The sequence below is a fragment of the Triturus cristatus genome, chromosome 7 (genome assembly GCF_964204655.1).
Source record: "Triturus cristatus chromosome 7, aTriCri1.1, whole genome shotgun sequence".
Classification (NCBI taxonomy): Eukaryota; Metazoa; Chordata; class Amphibia; order Caudata; family Salamandridae; genus Triturus; species Triturus cristatus.
The window spans coordinates 3,932,879-3,951,483 of NC_140590.1; positions in this window are offsets into that span (position 1 = coordinate 3,932,879).

The following is an 18,605-nucleotide window of genomic DNA, read 5'->3' on the forward strand; positions in this document are numbered from 1 at the left end:
ACTGTTCTGGCCATTGAAATAGAGATCACAAGTCGCATCTTCCGTACGGGGCGGCATCAATTGTCTTATCAATATCTATGTTTGAGCGTCTTGACACTTTCATAGCTTCTTGGAAAGATAAATACAGAGAACATCTGCGTCCAAGGCAGACACATGGATGATTCTGAGTCTCAGCCGCTGGAGATGGAGTCAGGCTTTGTGGCCTTTACGTCACCTTTACCCCAGGAACGTGTCTCCGACAAACACGCAGCTCTGCCCTCTGCAGCCAATAAAACTGGTTCTTTCAGAAGCGGCTTCAGAGCTGCTGCTTGAACCACGGCACTGGCACATGGAGCTGGGGGCGAGACTCTGCCTCACGGCTTCCCAAACCCCACACTGGGACTCCCGAAGGACATCCAGCCCCCCCAGCATGGCTCCTCCAGGGCTGGAAGAGAGATCGCCCCCTTAGGATGGAACTCCAGGGGCTCCTCTCGCCGGCTCGCACCATCTTCACAACTAGCTGTATCATTCACAAGCCGTCACAACCAGCGCGCCTCCTCTCTTGCAGGCAGGGTGACGGCCTCTGTGGGTCTCCTCAAACCCGCAGCCAGGACACCATCAGACTGCAGACTAAGATGTGTCAAAAAAGGAAAAAAGCAGCGGCTTTTTCCATCTGTGCACCCGGGATCTGGAGCGTCCCCGGGTCCATCACAGCCGCACCAGCGCTGCTCCGGCTTAGGGACGAGTCGAAGACTCACTTGCTAAAGACACGTCATCCAAACGCTGCGAGAATCCACAACCCAGGCTCCTCCTCCATTACTCGACTTTATGATGACCTTTGACCCTGCGGCGCTCCGCAGCTTCTTGGATAGGTTGTCACTATGGAAATACTATATTCCTACGTACAGACATCTGGCCTGGGCGCCGCCCGCCCCAGTACCCAGTCAGAAGGCTGCACTCTGTTCCCATGTTTTCAGCTATCCCCGGGGCCTCTTTGTGCCCGGGCACTGCAGTGCCAGGGTAACTCCAGGATATCTCATTCAGACCAAGAAGGGCTCAGAGCAGAACCTCTGCTCATCTGGTAAGACTCCAACAACATGTGTCTTTCACACACTCCAACTTTACCTGAACCCTCACACCACAGAGGTGCAGCAGACGTCACAAGCCTCATCCGCTCTTCTCCAGTTCAAGCTTATCGTTCAGTTCATGTTGTGCTCCACTTCCTGTTATCCTTCACTTCCGGTTATCTTCCACTTCCTGTTATTTCCCACTTCCTGTTATCATCCCCTTTCTGTTATCATAAACTTCCTGTTGTCTTCCACATCCTGTTATCATCCACATCTTGTCATCATAAACTTCCTGTTATCATCCCCTTTTTGTTATCTTCCACTTCCTGTTATCATCCACTTCCTGTCATCATAAACTTCCTGTTGTCTTCCATTGCACAGAAACATGGCTGAGTCCCACCTCCACACACATTCTTGCCCTCTTCATTCCCGGGGTCTAGAACACATGTACTTGCACACGTTGTCCCCGCGTCCGCAATGTATGGTCTGTGGTGTGCCTGAGGCCTGCAGGGTTGGAGTCATGGGGTGGGATGGGTGGTGGGAAAGAAGCATGCAGGTGGTGTGGACTGTGAGTCATGGAGTTATTCTGAGGGTTTCTTTCCATACTTCCCTCTTCTCTAGAAGACACAGATTTGACGGCACTGTCCTATCCTGAATGTGAGTCCCTTCCTGTGCCCCTTTCTGCACAAAAACAATCTTGTCGACAACACAGACCTCCTTGACCATGGTGCATGGGTGCCGTTTTGGGGCCAAGCTGCTGAAATGGCGCCAGCACAGGGGGAAAGGAAATGAATGCGTCGCACTGGATAAATACAGAGCGTTCCTGCTCTTCCACTTTGGTGTAGGGCAGCGCGGCGAGAAGCCTTGCGTGCAGCCCTGTGCCAAAACTCCATAATTGAGGCCATCGGCTTCCTTTCAGTTGAGGCTTCGTGGCCGCCCCTGCTGGGTCAGTCTCCTTCCACGGAGGCGGTCCCCTACTTGTGTGTTAGTATCTTTGAATGTCAGGACGCTCTTCGAAGCAAGTGCCTCTCCTTCTGTACTTTATTCCCATCATTTTAGATAACATGAAAAGAGCAGCTTTTCTGGACGGAGTGACGAGTGAAGTAAAGAGCCAGCGATGCTGCTCACCGCTGGGATACGTGTACGGACAGCAAAGAACGCCGGTATATTCAACAAATAAACCCTCTGGGACCAGTAAAAGGTGGAAACCATGAAGGTTTATCTAATAATTAAAGTGCAATGCAGAAGGCAGGAGAAATGTTTACTGAATCCGATCTACAGATTGAGCATCAGGCCCCGTCCAACGCGGCGAAGAGTCGGATGTGAAATGAAATATTGAGGGCCTCGTTTATGAGAAGTGACGCATCGCTGCGCGAAAGCAGCGATGCGTCACTTCTCAGTGCGCCCTCCTTGCGACATGATGGATGCGTCATATTTACTGTATGACGCATCATGTCGCAAGGAAAGACAGATATGTCAGTATTTCTGATGTATCTGTAGACGCAAAAGTGACGCATAGCTGGAGTGTGTCACAAAAGTGACGCAACTCCAGGCAATGTGTCCTTTCACATGCGGCAAGCCCCATGTGAAAGGGCCTGCGTCAGTCTTACGCCTGCTGTGAGGCAGGCGTAAATATTGATGCATTCGCGTCCTAGAAGTGGCGCAGTGAAATCTCATAGATTTCACAGCGTCACTTCTACGAGGCTGACTTACGTGGGAACGCCCACCCTACATACATTATACCTGACCCAGGAAGAATGTGGCGCTGGGGTGTACTAAGTGACGCATCGGCTTAGATGCCTCACTTTGTAAATAGGTGCAACTGAAGCCATGTTTTATGCCGCCGATGCGTCACAAAAAATGGAAGCAACTGAAGCGCAAAACTGTCGCAGGGCCTCACAAATAAGGCCCTCGATCACTTATGCAAGAGACAGACAGGCATATTTATGAGAGGCTTGCATCATGTTTGCTCCACACAAAGCGGTACATGCATGACACAAGGCTCTGAGTCCGATTATGAGGCCACGCAAAGCCACAATTCATGGCGTTAAGTGGCCTCATAAATCTTGAGAAAGGTAACACAGCGCAAATCTCTGCATCGTCCAACTCTGCAAGTTAGGCGGTGCAAGGGAGGAGTTCCATGGGTGTTGCGTAGGGTGTTCCCATGCAACTCCCGTGGTTTTTGATGAATTCCCAGATTTACAAGGACTTGTAAACCTGGGAATGCATCAAAATCTTACGTCTCCTGAGGTGAGGCATAACGAGGAGAAATATTTTTCATTCTCCTCGTTTTTTCATCATTCTGCAGCACACGTGGAAAGAAAAAAATGATGCTTGGGATTGTTTTTGTGCAGGAAGAGGCCCCTTCCTGCACAAAAAACAATCCTGCCACCAACAGAGGCACTCTTGCACCATGGCACAAGTGTACCTGCATTGGCACTAGGCTGCCGAATGGCACCAGCAGCGGGCGGAACGGACAGTACATTCCTGCCCTTTCACTTTCACGAGAAGACGAGCTGCTCTACCCGATGCCAAAATCCCATAAATGAAGGGCCTGAGGAGCCTGAGTCGCTGATCAAGAGTCGGGCAAAACCAGATCGGCTCACCTCAGAATTTGCATTCTTTTATAACAAAATGCACAGCAATGCTCACATAGTCAGTATATAATGAAGTAAATGTTGCAGGAGTCAACCAATTACGATACAGCAGTGTGTAACAGTACCAAGCTAAATAAAGTAATCATTTGCCCTTATTTCAGCTTTTGCCGACAGATTTGACAGTACAAGTCTTGTTACACACACACACAACGACAAGTTCATGAGTAAATATTCTTACTGAGGCACCGGCAGGAGAAGAGCTTGAGCAGTTGTGATTGTAAGGAAGACTTCCTCTGGTCAACACAGGCGGTGACTTTGATGTTTGCGTTTATGTAGAGTAAAATCCATATTTAAAGACTAAGGGGGCAGATCTGCAAGGAAGTGCCGCAGCGTGACAGTGGAAGCCCTTTGCCTGCGCCGCACTGAGTCACTTTCAGAGCACAGGAATGCAACATATTTACAAGAATATGTTGCATCTCTGTGCTCTCCTCTACGTTGCCGTACAAACTGCAGCCATGCGCCGGCACAGGCACCCTTGAACCATGGTGCAAGGATGCCTGAGCCATGGGGAGACTGTTTTTGTGCAGGAAGGGGCACCTTCCTCCAACAAAACAATCACTACAGGCATTTTCCTCTTTCAATGCGTGCTGTAGAATGCAGCACGCATTGAAAGAGGTAAAATGAGGAGAAATAAAAACATTTGCACCCCTAGGGTGGCGTAGCATTCACACGCATCTCCAGATTTCCGATTTCTCGTAAATCTGAAAAGGTGTCTTGTAGCATGGGTGCCGCGTGGGAACACCCACAGCAACACCCATGGAACGCCCCTTTCACCCAAAGTGCTTCGTATGAAGGGGTCGTATTTACAAGGAGACGAAAAGCCAAGCAGGGTGGCTTTTCCTGTCCTTGTAAACATGGAGGAGCCCCCTGTGTGAGAAGTTGGCCTGGTATTTGCTGTCCACTAGTTCTAGTGGGCACCTTGTATCAGTCCAAACAACCCCTTATGGTGAATGGTTAAAGACAACCTTTATTGAAAGCTGTCCTAGTGGTAGCTATGGAGAGCAGCCTTCAGGCTAAGTCTTGAAGGAATGTAAAGCAGCTTGTTTTACCAGTCTATAATCTCTTGAATGATCAAATGAAAGAACAACCACACCAGGTATATATTCAAAATATATGTATTTAGGATAAAACACACCTCTCTAGTCTCTTTATGAGACTGGAGTTCGAAGTACTTAAGTTACAAGTTAGCAATCAACAGTAATAGCACAAATACACGTTTGGGCCCTACGGGCGTACCAAACCATATACCAATAAAGTGGTATAAAAACCACGACTGAACTAGACACAAGACCTAGAGCCTGTAGAATCACTGGGACCCCAAGGAACCACCCAAGGTAGTGACACAGGGGACCCACGGGGGCCGTGTGCAGTGTGTGAACACAGCTGCGGGTTCCCGTTAGTTTCTATGGGCAATGTCGCAGTTGGAAATTTAAAGATTAGGGACACTTAGAAATGAGTCAGGACCAAACCCTTTTGGACTTAGGAAGTTCTAGGGCTAGCACCCACGGGAGCACCAAAGTACTCGTGTTACTTCACCCAGGGAATCCAGGTGCGTAGGTGTCTTTTGGTGTCGGGTCGGGTCGCGTCATCGATTTCAATGGGAGCTGGCGAAGAGGTGCTGCTGCTGTGAAGAGGAAAAGTGTCCGAAGTGATCCAAGCCTGGATCTAGGATGCAAGGAACCTGAAAGCAGAGGGGACAGAGTCTGGGTCACTTGCCAGTGACCTAGGGCAGGATGGACCAATGCCCACAGATGTTGGGTGCTTCAGGTGAGTTGACGGGTCTCTTGACTCTTCAGCCACGAAGTCCAGGAGGCGCCGATGACAACCAGGAGCTGGATTTGAGTTGTCCCACAAAGTCTGTTGAGTGCTGCGGTGTCAGCGACCAGAATGGACCCTACAAGCCTTGACAACAGCAAGTCACTTGGAATCAGAGAAAGGACGTCTGTGCAGACCAGAAAGGTCTGGGGACTCACCCAGAGAGGGTAAGTTGGGGCACGTCTGGAGAAACCAGGAAAGCCCAATCAGAAGAGGAGTTGCCTTTGTGGGGACCTACTAGCCAATGGGCGAGCGATCGCAAAGGAGCCTTGAGCAGTCACACTGGAAACTGGCCCACGGGTAACTCGTGGAGTGGAGGCCAGAGATCTTCAGTGCAGGATGTGCGCAAGGCTGGGGATACTTGGAGCCCAAAGCACAACTTCGAGGAGGACCAGGAAGATAGTGTTGCTGCAAAAGTTCACGGTGTCCAGGGGTCATGGTTCCACGTCACCCACGATAGCCACGGGCCTCAGCTTTGCTGTGGACTCAGGGTAGCCTCGGTGAAGTCTGGAAATCTACCTCTGGTGATGCAGAGACTTTGGCGTCCGGCGGGAGCTTCGGCGATGCAGACCGGTCAGTTGCTTCTTTGGTGCCTGCCAAGCAGGGGAGTCACTCCTTGACCCCAAGGGAGATTTCTTCAGTCTTCTAGTTAAAGTAGAACATCGAAGGTCCAGGATTTATGTTGCAGAGATTCGTCCAGGGTAATCTAAAGTCGCAAGGACTGGGTTCCCATACTTATCCAAAGTTTGGGGGTTGGACATACTCCAGGGACACACCTATGGGAGGGTTTGGAAAGAGGGGTGGTTACGCCCATTTCCTTTTTCCAGTTTCGCGCCAGAGCAAGGGCAGGTAGCCCCTGCAACCGGTCTGAACTGGACTATGCACAGGGACACCAAGTGTGCCCCCCGTGCAGGACTTCAAAGCAACAGAGAGTGCTCCCGCCCAGCACCAATACACATCTGCCTGTCTGGGGAGGTGGGTACACCTCCCTGGGACAGGAAACCTATTGGCCAGGCCTCCCCTGCCGGTGTTTCGGTCAGCAGCAGGAGGCCAGACCCGTGTCTGTGGCATCCATTTTGTGATGCCAGGGCTTTAGAAAGTCTTTACCGGGTAGACCAGTGTGAACCTGTCTCTCTCTCTAGAAGGGTGGAATGCTACCCCCGCTGCCAGAACTGGCGGGGGGGGGGGTTGTATTCCAAAGTGATAGACACCAAACATGACATGTTCCCGTGCAGCCAGTCCAAAGTTAGCATTTACCGCAAGGTTATAATGCACTTAAGAGTATATGGTCAGGCTGCACCAAAAACAGCATCAGAGGAGGTACTGTGAATGCTGCAGAGGGGCTCAGCTCATGCTTGGGCACCCTCTCACATAAAACCAAGCACTCTGCCTTCAGGATTGTCAAGGCCTGCCATAGGAGTGGCTTATAGGTTTATATGTGTCTGTATAAGGTAGTGATATAGGTAGCCTATACCACTTTAAGGGGTGCAAGCACACCCTTACCCAGGCTGCAGTAGCAGACCTGTGGTGCCATTTTGGAGTGCTTCCCAGGGGTGGCATAATACATGCTTCAGCCCCTGGTAGGCCTCTGAGGTACCTATGCCCTAGGTACATAGTATACCATATACTAGGGGCTTATAAGGCACTCCAGAATCCAATTAGAAATGTACCTAATGTACATGGAATCATTTTAGAGAGGAAGCAGCTAGGCTGGGGTCCTGATTAGCAGGGCCACAGCCAGAATAAGGTTGAAAAACAGTGAAACACCAGCAAAAAGTGGGGGTACCCATGTGAAGCAGATCCTACTCTCCTACACCCTGCGCCACCAGTACGTCACGAAAAGTGACGCACTGGTGGCGCAGGGGGATTGTAAATCTGCCCCTAAAATATTGACTCCAGAATGGGTATTTTTCTTGCTAAATTGTACCTTTAAAAAGAGTCTGTAATCTGCCCATTACTCCAAATATATTGAAGGTAATTACATTTCCGCCACAGACAGCTTGTCTCAGAAGATCCTTCCATGGTCATCACGGCTGTTGGAATTTACCCCAAACGAGTTGTTTTGGAGCTAATTCTGATCCCACGTACCAGTCTATCATGTTTTGTGCTATTTTGGGGGTATTTCCCTCCATGGAGAAGCTGGAGTTAACATTTTACTTCACTGACAAGGATTGCGGTAATTTCATCTCAGGAAACTAGTTGCATCTTTGTCATTTGCTTATTTTATCACGGAACACACGTTTACCAGAATGGAAGCAATAGGAGTAGGTCTGTGGAAAAACATTTCACATCTTGTGCAGAGCGGAGTGCCCGTTCAATCTTCTGTTGGCGCTCGGCAGGATGCGGCGTGCCACGATGCTCCACGTCTCACGAGGCTCTATGTCTCACGATGCTCCACGTCTCACGAGGCTCTATGTCTTACGATGCTCCACGTCTCACGAGGCTCTATGTCTCACGATGCTCCACGTCTCACGAGGCTCTATGTCTCACGATGCTCCACGTCTCACGAGGCTCTATGTCTCACGATGCTCCACGTCTCATGAGGCTCTATGTCTCACGATGCTCTACGTCTCACGAGGCTCTATGTCTCACGATGCTCCACGTCTTACGAGGCTCTATGTCTCACGATGCTCTATGTCTCACGATGCTCCACGTCTTACGAGGCTCTATGTCTCACGATGCTCCACGTCTTACGAGGCTCTATGTCTCACGATGCTCTATGTCTCACGATGCTCCACGTCTTACGAGGCTCTATGTCTCACGATGCTCCACGTCTTACGAGGCTCTATGTCTCACGATGCTCCACGTCTTACGAGGCTCTATGTCTCACGATGCTCCACGTCTCACGATGCTCCACGTCTCACGATGCTCCACATCTCATGATGCTCCAGAAGAAGGTACAAGCAGCGCATCTGCAGGTGTAGAGTTCATCTGTTTACAATGTCAGATGAATACATTTTAAAGAATTACAGACTTGATTCACACACAATATTATTCAGAGTTGACCTTATAAAGTGTGATTTTAGCCCAATAGTAATATTAGACCTGCTGTCCCACCGCTGCTTCGATTGTCGTCCGTGTTGCAGTCGGTTCTGTTCAAGAAATTGTTGCCATGGCTTCTGGACTTTCTCCGGGGCATATTATCAAGGTCCGGCATTAAATATCGCAAAGCGCGCTTAGCGCTTGCATATTTATTGACGGCTATCTCTGGAATTTATCGCCCGGTTAGCGCGTTATCAACAACGCGCATCGCTGATGCGATAAAAATTCCAGAGATAGTGGGGATATCGCAGTTTTCCATGGTGGAAAACTGCGATATCCTAGATGATAGGGCCTGTGGCCTTAGCCACACAATCCACCTCCCATGTTAGGTATGCCTTAGTCAGGAATTTAACATCACTAACCCTCCTTGTCAATATGACGAAGCTGGGTTAGCGATATTTTCCTAAGGGAGTCCTGTCAGGCACGCCTCCTTTGCGATCGGAGGCGTGCTGACAAGGGGCGCTATTCCCAATAAACTGTCGCTAACCGCTGTTAAAGCGCCGATATTGCCCTTGATGATATGCCCCTCTGTCTTTAGTAAAATATCACACCAAGTAATCTGCGCTATGCCGACACATATGCCTCGCTTCATCATCTTCCCTAACCAAAGAGAAGATTGCAATCCGTGTATTGCTGGGTTTCCAAAGGTTGTTGGAGCCATTGATTTACATACATTCGCAAAGAAAGATGTTTCTGTTATCTTCTTCCCCAACCAGACTTTTCCAGCCACAGCCGGCACACTGCGACCAATTCTAATGGTTGCTAAATTATAAACAGATCAGCAACTCCCTACTGAGGACTTCATTAGAATCTTAATTTACTTTTTGAAATGTATAAATGCACTGTGGCCTGAAAGGCGCTGGAGCAACCGACTGGGAGTGAACAGCAGCTCAGAAGAGGAATGTAGCAGTGGAACTAGTGAGGGAAGAGTCGTAGATCAGTCGAAATCCTAAGAGAGGCTGGCCGGCCATCACTGAAAGGCATGTCCACCATGTCTTCTTGAAATTGGGGAAACAAACAAGATTAGCGAATGTGGAGTGGAGGCATCTCCCCGGAGCATATTTCCAAGAGGCATAAAGACAATACAGAGAGCCGTAGAGGGTATCCTCAGCATGATCAGGAGCCAGTGAAGCTCTTTCAGTGCATCCGATGCGGGAGATCTTGGAGGCGTACCCAGAGCCAATCTGGCTGTCATGGCCTGTGCAGGAGAGTAGGATCTGCGTCACATGGGTACCCCCACTTTTTGCTGGTGTTTCACTGTTTTTTGACTTTAGTCTGGCTGGGGCCCTGCTATTCAGGACCCCAGCCTACCTGCTTCCTCTATTTATTGATTCCTAGTACTTTAGGTACACTACATATTGGATTCTGAGGTGCCCTTATAAGTCCCTAGATTATGGTATACTATGTACTCAGGGCATAGGTACCCCAGAGGCCTACCAGGGGCTGAAACCTAGGTAAGGTGGTGCATGCGCCCCTTACTGAGATATAGGTTCACTATATCTCACCCTATCACTACACATATAAACCTATCAGTCACCCCTATGGCAGATCTTAACAGTCCTGAAGGCAGGGTTGTCTGTGATGCAGCCTGACCATATACTCTTAAATGCATTATAACCCAACGGTAAATGCTAACTTTGGACTGGCTGCAAGGAAACATGTCGTGTTTGGTGTCAAACACCTTGGAATCATACCCCCACCCAGTAACTGGGGTGGGAACATGATCCCACCTTTCTAGAAGGAGAGACATGACAGCACTAGTATACCCGGTACCAGCTTAAAAGAGCCCTGGCATCACAAAATGGATGCTGCAGCCACAGACACGAGTCTGGCCTCCTGCTGATGACCGAGGCCTGGACAATAGGTTTCCTGTCACAGGGAGGTGTTACCACCTCCCAGACATGCCTTAGTGAATTAGGGCTGCGTGTGAGCACTCCAGGAGTGCTTTGAAGTCCTGCACTGGGGGCACATTTGGTGTCCCTGTGTATAGTCCAGCTCAAACCGGTTGCAGGGGCTACCAGCCCCTGCTCTGGTGTGAAACTGGATAAAGGAAATGGGTGTAGCCACCCCTCTTTCCAAACCCTCCCATAGGTGGGTCCCCAGAGTTAGTCCAACCCCTTCCAAGGGTATAAAGAAGAAACCTCTGTAACCAGAACTTTAGATATCCCTGGACGAAACTCTGAAACTGAATCCTGGACCTTCGACGATCTGTTCAAAGCCAGATGACTTAAGAATCTGCCTTGGAGTAACGGAGTTACTCCCCTGCTTGGCAGGCACCAAAGACGCATTTGTCCGGTCTGCATCTCCGAAGCTCCCGCCAGACGTCGGAGAATTTGCAACACCAGAGGTAGATTTCCAGACTTCCCAGAGGTCGAACCGAGTCCCCAGAAAAGCTGAGACCCGTAGTCTTCGTGGGTACTGTGGAAATGGAACCCCTGGGCCCCGTGTACATTTGCAAGTGCATCAGCTTCCCGGCAACTCTCAAAGCTGTGCATTGGGTTACTTGTAGCCCAGACCCTGAGCATCTTTTACACAGAAGATTGTGGGCCTCCACTCCACGAGTGTTCCGTGAGCCCGCTCCTTGCATTACTGCTCGAGGTCCCTTTGCGATCCCTGTTCTGTCGACTGGTGGGTCCCTGTGAAGGTAACTCTAACTTTCCTTGGGCTTCCCTGGTTGCTCCAGATGTGCCCTCACTCCTCCTAGCTGGGGAAGTCCCTCGGACCTTACTGGTCCGCACCGAAGCATCATTCTCCTTTCTGTGACGGTTGCTGTTGCCAAGGTTTGTTGTGTCCAATCCGTGCACCGACGCTGCAGCACTCGACATCCTTTGTGGGACAGCTCAAATCCAGCTCCTGGTTGTCCTCAACGCCTCCTGGACCGCGTGGCTGAAGAGTCAAGCTTCACCTTCTTCACCTGAAAACACCCGTCATCGGTGGGCATTTGTCTATCTTTCCCCTGGTCACTGGCAAATGACCCAGACTCTGTCCTCTCTGCTTTCAGGTTCTTCACATCTCAGATCCAGGCTTAGATCTCTTCGGACACTTTGCATCTTCCCGGCAGCAGCACTTCTTTGCCAGCGGCCATTGAAAACGACGATGCGACCCGACACCATTTGACACCTATGCACCCGGCTTCACTGGGTGAGGTAACTCAAGTACTCTGGTGCTCCCGTGGGTGTTGACCCAAGACCTGTTTAAGTCCAAGAGGGTTTGGTCCTAGTGCATTCCTAAGTGTCCTTTAACTCAAAAAATCTAACCGCAACTTTCTCCATAGAAGCTAACAGGAGCTCGCGGCTATGTTCTCACACTGCACACGGCAGCCTTGGGTCCCCTGTGTCACTACCTTGGGTGGTTCCTTGGGGTCCCAGCGATTCTACAGGCTCTAGGCCTTGTGTCTAGTTAAGTTGTGGTTCTTATACCACTTATTTAGTATATGGTTTGGTCCGCCCCTAGGGCCTAACGTGTATTGTGCTACTTTACTGTAATATTTTGAAGTGTAACTTGTTTGCCTTTGCCTCTTGCCTCATAAAGAGACTAGAGGGTGTGTTTAGTAATAAATACATGTATTTTATATATATACCTGGTGTGGTCTCCTTTCATTTAGCCACTCAAGAGATTATAGACTGCCAAAACAAGCTGCTTTACATTCCTTCAAGACTTAGCCTGAAGGCTGCTCTCCATAGCTACCACTAAGATAGCTTTCAATAAAGGTTGTCCTATCATCAATTAGGGGTTGTTTGGACTGGTGCAAGGTGCCCACTATAACTAGTGAACAGCATATACCAGGCCAACTTCTCACAGCCTGAACTCTGTGGGGCCTTTGCAGCAAGAAGTGTGGGGCTCCTGGGAGGAGAGCATTACAATCATCCAGCCTACTCAAGATCACGCCACTAATAACCAGAGTTTGTTGCAGACGTTGGTAGCAAAGGAAGATGTTTCCGCAAACCTCGTAAAAGCAAAAAACAAAGCCTAGCTGTTTTAGTGACGTGACCTTCGAAGGATAATGTGTCATCAAAGGTGGCCCCTAAACCAAACCTGAGGGGAATGGTTCTTCCTGAGTGGGTAAAGGCCAGACATTGGCTGGAGACTTACAGGGATTTCCTGGCAGAGCAGCACAGAAGCTCTGTCTTGTCACTGTTAAATGTCAATGAGTTGGCATTTAGACATGTTGCGATGTCCTTCATGCAGTCGTGGAAGGTCTTGGTCTCTATCTGGTGGTCACTGTCCAGTGCCAGAATTAGCTGGGTGTCATCTGCGTAGTTGACTAGACGTAGGGTGTGGTTTTAATAAGGATCACCAGAGGCCTTATGTAAAGATTAAACAAACTGGGTCTAATGGTCGACCCCTGAGGGACACCATACTTGGCATCCTTAAAAACAGACTGGGAAGGAGACAGGGCAATGGCCTAACGTCACTCCGACACACAGGAGTGCATCCAGCTCAGAGCAGTGCCACTTATCCCAGCCATGGCAAGTCTTCCTACTAGAATCTTGTGATTTACCGTGTCAAAGGTGGCAGATAAGTCTAATAAGATCAAAATAACTGATTTGCCACCTTCAACTAACATCCGGAGCTCATCCAATCAATCAATCAATCAATCAATCAGGATTCTTGTAAGGCACAAATACTCACCCGTTAGGGTGTTAAGAGGGAACAAGCAATTCAGTCAAGGAGCCAGGACTTGAGGTCCTTCCTGAATTGAGGCAGTGACGGTGATTGCCTGAGGTATAGAGACAGGGTGTTCCAGGTCTTTGCAGTGAGGTAGGAGAAGGATCTTCCTCCATTCAAAGTCATGCGGATCCGTGAGATGGTTGCCAGAGCCAGTTGGGTGGAGCAGAGATGTCTGGTGGGTGTATAGAAGGAGAGGAGGTGGTTGAGGTATGCAGGTCCCACATTGTGAAGGGCTTTGTAGGCCTGCATGTGGAGCTTCAGGTAATTCTCTTGTAGACCAGGAGCCAGTGGAGGTCTCTCAGGTGGCTGGTGATGTGGCTGCAGCGGGGGATGTTCATGATGAGTCTGGTAGAAATGTTCTGGATGGTGCACTCGACGGAGCAGTTGATGGTACGGCAGAGTTCCGGGGCGAGGGAGGTGCCGGCTCTGTTGAAGATGTGGTGCGGACAGGTGTCCTAGTGGGCTCTGGAGTGGATGCTCTTCATGATCCTGAAGGTGTTGTCAGAGGTGAGGGTAGTGCAGTTGGGCAGGGTCTGCTGGGGTCTGGAGCCATTGGGTGCGGTGGTTGCGGGTGGGGTGGTTTGCTACTTGGGTTGTGAAGCTGTTGTAGATCTCCTGGATCTTGTGGTGGAAGAAGGTGGCAAGGTTGTCGCAATGGTCTTGGGAGGGGGTATGTGTGCTGTCTCCGAGCTGGGTTTGGCACATTTATTGACCACAGTGAGGAGTTCTTTACTGTTGTGTGCGTTGCCGTTGATGCCTTCCTGTATGACTGTTTTCTTTGTAGTTCTGACGAGGTGGTGGTGTGTGGTGATGGCAGTTCTGTAGGCTGCGTGGTCTGCCAAGATCTTGATGCTCCTCCATCTTTTCTCCAGCTGTCTTCAGGTGCACCTGGACTCTTGAAGGGCAGAAGAGAACCAGCTGGCTTTCTTGGAGGGCTTGTTACCTGAGGGTGTCCTGAGGGGAGTCAGTGTTTTGGTGCAGTCAGAGATCCATAGGGGGAGGTTGTGTGCTGAGGTGTTGGGGTCCGTGGATGTCGGTGGGGGGGTTTTGCTGAGGTAGGTGGTGAGCTGGTCTTCGGGGACCTTGTACCAGCTTCTGCGTAGATAGTTGTGGGTCTGGTGGTGTTCAGTGGGTTTGGTGAAGGAGAATCCATGGCCGTGAGAAGGGCTGATTTAGTTCCATGTCCAGGTCTGAAGCCAAACTGTTCCTTTTCCAGCAGGAAGGGATGTTCTAGATAGTTCTAGATAGTGAGAAAGGCTTTGTAGGCATTGTGCTCCAGTAGCTTTATCGAAAAAGGCAACAAAGAGATTGGCCTATAATTACTATGGAGGGCTGGGTCTAGAGAAGTTTTTTTCAAAATAGGGAAGACAATAGGTTTTTTTCAAGCTTGTGGAATTGTGCCCATATCTGGAGACTGACTGCAAATCTGTTGCAGCAGCGCTAAAGATTTCTCCGTCAGATCCTTCCAAATCTTATAAGGGAGGGGATCAAGTGGGAACCTGAGGATATGGAGTCAAAGATCTTGTTAGTATTGTTGGGTGCTGTGAGAATAGCTGGTCAGTCCAATAGAGTGGGAAGATGTCTAAGACAGAGACTAACGTTTCTGTGGCAAAGATGAGGTCTAGGGTATGGTCGCCGGTTGAGTAGGGCCAGAGACCACCTGGTGTAGACCTAAGATGTTGCAGGAGCTGCAAACATCTTTATAAGCGGGTGAGGGGTGTAGCTCCTCTGCCCGCACATTCGAAGTCCGCTAGAACGAGGAAGTCTAGAGAGAACCAGAGCCACATTGGCGATCATCTAAATTAGAGATTGTAAGTGGGGTGCTCTGGGACCGGGGGTGCGGTAGCACAAGGGACCTGATAATACACAGCCTTTCCCAGACTTGAAAGAGAAACCCATAGTGTCGGGACCAGAAAGTTTGTCATGGTTTAGGAAGAGGCACCATCTTCCAGTAGTTCTAAAAGGAATTCCTACTCCTCTCCCCAAGCCAGTCCAAGGTAAATGGAGTCAGGAGTAGTCCAAGTTTCTATGATGAACAGTATATCTAAGTTATCATTCGTCAATAATAGATTAATGTCATTTGACCAGCAGCGTGGCCGGCACTGTGTGCGGTCAGTGCATTGACGGACACCGATGGGCTTGCCTTTGGGACGCCATTGGCCCACTGCACTTGTCTGCTGCGCTGTTGTGTTTGTATCCTGTTTAAATAGACTTCCTCTCCCTAGGGGAAAAAGACAAGAGCAGCAACCAGGAAATAGCACTGTAGCGGTAGCAGGAGACACGCTCTGACAGGTGTGTACTACTTATAAAGATGCGAGGATCACACAAAATCAAAATATCACACAGTTAAAATCTTTAAAAGTAGTAGGATCAAGGAAAGTGGCCTGTATGTGCAAATGGGCAACAGAATGTGCAAAATCGCATCAGCAGCAGCGGAGACCTCTGGTCAGGTCCTCCTCTTCCAGGGTTCACACTCAGTTCTCAAGATTCCCCTGGCTATCAGAGTGTCCTCGTCGGCGTCTCTCCCTTTCTGTGAGTCGGCAGTCTTCCAGGTTGCCGAGTGCCAAAATAGGTTCATAAATAACACTACACTTCGGATGCTAAACTGTCGACTGAGAAATTGAGATAATTAATAGGACTTCACATTGAACAAAATCTTCACCAGAGAATCCATTAGTGTTCATTTTGCTTTGTGTGATGAGAGAAGACAACACCCCACACATCATGGTTGTGTTGAAATTCAAGTTGGCCACGCACAGGAATATAGTTTTGTACACTGCGGTGTTTTCGTCATATATGAAATATGTTCATGATGTTATGCACAAATTGTTTAATAAACAGAAATATCTTCTTTAAATCTCCCCTCCGTTTGAATAATCAATCATCATAAATGCCATTGTTTATTTATAACACAGCTTCTCTAATCTTCGGCTTCCTGTGTCTTCCAAAGCCTGCATCTGATCCTAAACACCAGCCTTTCTGTCCTCCATCCCCTCTGTTTCAACATGGTACCCTTTTCTTGTATTTGCCGGCACCTTCTTCAAACAATCACACTGTAAATTAATTTTTACAACAAATTGCTCCAAGATATTTTAGCAAAAGATTGATACAAGCTATACATACAGAAGCAATATTTAATAGTGTCATTAACACTCCCGACCAAAATTATCAATAAATTCACCAACCTTTCCAAACCAATTTCAAAGCTCACTGAACCACACACATAAAAACACATAAATGATGTCATAGAACATGTCATGAGTGATGTAATAAGTGAGGTCATAAGCAGTGCATGGCGGAGGCGCGAGTTATAGTTAGTTTTTCTGCATATTATTGGTGAATTTCTGTTGTTTTTTTAAGTTCAAAATGTTAATGTTGCCACTGACATATTTACCTAACTATATTGTCACTTTACCATTTGTTTTTTCCAGTGCATTTCTAAGGTTGTTTTAAAAAACAAAAACAGATCTTTTTTTATCATACCTAACAATAATAAAGCCCCTGTAACCTTTGATTTTTTCAGTGAATATATATATTCAACGGAAAAAAACCACTGGGTTCAGGGACGTTATAGTTAGGCTAACATTTCACTCGTACAAAGCCAGAGAAATTCAGCAGTTATAGTTAGCTGAGCTAACTACAACTCACGCCCGCAATGCAATGCTTATGAACTCACACATGACATAGTCAGTGGCATCACTCATGACATCTCAAATGACATCACTAATTACATCATCTGGTGACTGTGAGTGTTTTTACAAAGTTTGAGTGTTAAATTATATACAAAGGTGTATTGGTGAATCATTGGGTGTATGAGTGCCTGATTGGAAGATTCAGTGGGTGCATGACCGACTGTATAAGTGAGTGATTAGTTGTCTCAGGGAATGTATGGGTGAGTGACTGGTTGTGTGAATGTTTGTATCAGTCAGTTGGTGTCTAAGTGGCTGTATGGGTTGGTGAGTAGGTATATGAGTTGCTGTATGGGTGATTGATTGGTTGTCTGGGTACCTGTATGGGTGCATGGTGGTGGGTGAGGGTGTGTGTGGCTGCCTGCATGGATGAGTGAGTGGGTGAGTCAGTGGCTGTATGGGTTAGGGAATATGTATGGGGGGCTGTATGGGCGACTGAGTGTGTGTATGGCTGTGGCAGTGAGTGAGTATATGTGTGCTTGTGTCACTGACTGTATAGGTGAATGAGTACGTGTTAGTGTCTGTATGAATAAGTGAGTGGGTGTGTGTATAATTGTGTAGGTAAGTAAATAGCTGTGTGATTGACTCTGGGTGAGTGAACAGGTGTGTGAGTTGCTCTAAGGGTAGCTTACAGTGTGTGAGTGGCTGTATGGATGTATGAGTAGATCTCTCAGCGGCTGTATTAGCGATTGAGTTAGTTATGAATGTCTCAATGGGTTAGTGAATGGGTGTGTGTGTTGAGGTATGAATCAGTACGTGGGTGTGTAAGTACTGGTATGGGTGTGTTAATGGTTTTGTGAATGGTAGTGTGGAAGATGGAGTGGGTGAATGAAAGGTTATATTGGGGTGTGAGTGGGTGCATCAGAGATTCTGTGAATTATGTCATCAGTGGTGTAATCAGTGATGTCATTTGAGATGTCATCAGTGATGTGATCAGTGATGTCACTGACCATGTCATTACTGATGTAATTTGTGAGGTCATAAGCAGTGCATTGCGGGGGCACAAGTTATAATTAGCTCAACTAACTATAACGGCCGAGTTTCTCTGGTTTTGTATGAGTGAAATGTCAGCATAACAATACAAAACTCAGCGGCAAGACTCATCCTCGACCTCCCCAGATGGACCCACATCACACCACACCTCAAGAAGCTACACTGGCTCCCGATCCAGTAGAGATGCCAGTTCAAGATGTTGACCCACCCATACAAAGCCTTGTACAACGAAGGACCAGCATGCATCAACAAATGCATGACCTTCCAACAACCGACAAGACACCAATGATCCACCTCCCTCTTCCGCGCAGACACTCCCCTGATCCGCCGAGCCAACAGCGGAGGATACTCTTCCTCACACCTGGTGGCCAAAGCATGGGACAACCTTCCCCTGCACCTCAGGATCGCCTCATCACTCCAGCAATTCAGGAAAGGACTCAAGACCTGGCTGTTCGATTTAACCCACCACCATGAAGCAGTTAGCAACTTCAGCGCCTTGAGACCCTCACAGGTGATTTGCGTCGCTTTTAAAATCCATGATTGATTGATCGATAATCATGTTCCACTGAGCCAATTTTTACAGGAACATTTGCTGAAATTTGATTAGTAATGACTTTATTGCTGATTCCAACAACTTGGACATCATTTCCTGAAAGGTGTAGGTTTGGAACCTCTGTGAGGAGAACCGTAAA